The following is a 2,109-nucleotide window of genomic DNA, read 5'->3' on the forward strand; positions in this document are numbered from 1 at the left end:
AATTAGTTTCTCTAATGCAACAGAATTGCAAGTTCCATGGACTTCCACTGGAAGATCCTCATCAGTTTTTGGCTGAGTTCTTGCAAATCTGTGACACTGTCAAGACTAATGGGGTTGACCCTGAGGTCTACAGACTTATGCTATTCCCTTTTGCTGTAAGAGACAGAGCTAGGACATGGTTGGACTCTCAACCTAAAGAAAGCCTGGACTCTTGGGAAAAGCTAGTCAATGCCTTCTTGGCAAAGTTCTTTCCACCTCAAAAATTGAGTAAGCTTAGAGTGGAAGTCCAAAACTTCAGACAGAAGGAAGGAGAATCCCTCTATGAAGCTTGGGAAAGATACAAACAATTAATCAGAAAGTGTCCTTCTGATATGCTTTCTGAATGGAGCATCATCGGAATTTTCTATGATGGTCTCTCTGAACTGTCCAAGATGTCCTTGGATAGCTCTGCTGGAGGCTCTCTTCATTTGAAGAAGACGCCTATAGAAGATCAAGAGCTAATTGAAATGGTTGCAAATAACCAATTCATGTACACTTCTGAAAGAAATCCTGTGAACAATGGGACTAGTCAGAAGAAAGGAGTTCTTGAGATTGACACTCTGAATGCCATTTTGGCTCAGAATAAAATATTGACCCAACAAGTCAATATGATTTCTCAAAGTCTGTCTGGAATGCAAAATGCACCAAGCAGTACTAAGGAAGCTTCATCTGAGGAAGAAGCTTATGATCCTGAGAACCCTTCAATGGAAGAGGTGAATTACATGGGAGAACCCTATGGAAACACCTACAATCCTTCATGGAGGAATCATCCAAATCTTTCATGGAAGGATCAACAGAGACCTCAACAAGGTTTCAATAACAATAATGGTGGAAGAAACAGGTTTAGCAATAGCAAACCTTTTCCATCATCTTCTCAGCAACAGACAGAGAGTTCTAAGCAGAATACCTCTGACTTAGCAACCATGGTCTCTGATCTGATCAAAACCACTCAAAGTTTCATGACTGAAACAAGGTCCTCCATTAGAAATTTGGAAGGACAAGTGGGTCAGCTGAGCAAGAAAATTACTGAGCTCCCTCCTAGTACTCTTCCAAGCAATACAGAAGAAAATCCAAAAGGAGAGTGCAAGGTCATCAACATGGCCGAATTTTGGGAGGAAGAAGAGGCAGTGAACGCCACTGAGGAAGGCCTCACTGGGCGTCCACTGGCCTCCAATGAGTTCCCTAATGAGGAACCATGGGAATCTGAGGCTCAAACTGAGACCATAGAGATTCCATTGGAGTTACTTCTGCCATTCATGAGCTCTGATGAGTATTATTCCTCTGAAGAGGATGAGTATGTCACTGAAGAGCAAGTTGCTAAATACCTTGGAGCAATCATGAAGCTGAATGACAAGTTATTTGGAAATGAGACTTGGGAGGATGAACCTCCTTTGCTCACCAAAGAACTGGATGACTTGTCTATGCATAAACTGCCCCAAAAGAGACAGGATCCTAGGAAGTTTTCAATACCTTGTACCATAGGCACCATGACCTTCAAGAAGGCCTTGTGTGACTTAGGGTCAAGTGTAAACCTCATGCCTCTCTCTGTAATGGAGAAGTTAGGGATATCTGAGGTGCAAGCTGCAAGAATCTCACTAGAGATGGCAGACAACTCAAGAAAACAAGCCCATGGACTTGTAGAGGATGTTCTGGTTAAAGTTGAAGACCATTACATCCCTACTGATTTCATAGTCCTAGAGACTGGGAAGTGCATGGATGAATCCATCATCCTTGGCAGACCCTTCCTAGCCACTGCAAAGGCTGTGATTAATGTTGATAGAGGAGAGTTGATAATTCAAGTGAATGAAGAATCCTTGGTGTTTAAGGCTCAAGGATATCCCTCTATCATCATGGAGAGGAAGCATGAAGAGCTTCTCTCAAAACAGAGCCAAACAGAGCCCCCACAGTCAAACTCTAAGTTTGGTGTTGGGAGGCCACAACCAAACTCTAAGTTTGGTGTTGAACCCCCACATTCAAACTCTAAGTTTGGTGTTGGGAGGTTCCAACATAGCTCTGAGCATTTCTGAGGCTCCATGAGAGCCCTCTGTCAAGCTAATGACATTAAAGAAG

The 2,109-nt window shown here is 42.9% G+C and overlaps 1 non-coding gene across 1 annotated transcript; it reads right to left on the reverse strand.

Moving 5' to 3' along the window:
* Positions 1–269: 269 nt before the first annotated feature.
* Positions 270–377, reverse strand: LOC112719098 (small nucleolar RNA R71). The gene has a single exon (XR_003161414.1). It is a non-coding gene; the product is annotated as a small nucleolar RNA R71 (small nucleolar RNA).
* Positions 378–2,109: the final 1,732 nt, after the last annotated feature.

The sequence above is a fragment of the Arachis hypogaea genome, chromosome 10 (assembly GCF_003086295.3).
Source record: "Arachis hypogaea cultivar Tifrunner chromosome 10, arahy.Tifrunner.gnm2.J5K5, whole genome shotgun sequence".
NCBI classification, from domain to species: Eukaryota; Viridiplantae; Streptophyta; class Magnoliopsida; order Fabales; family Fabaceae; genus Arachis; species Arachis hypogaea.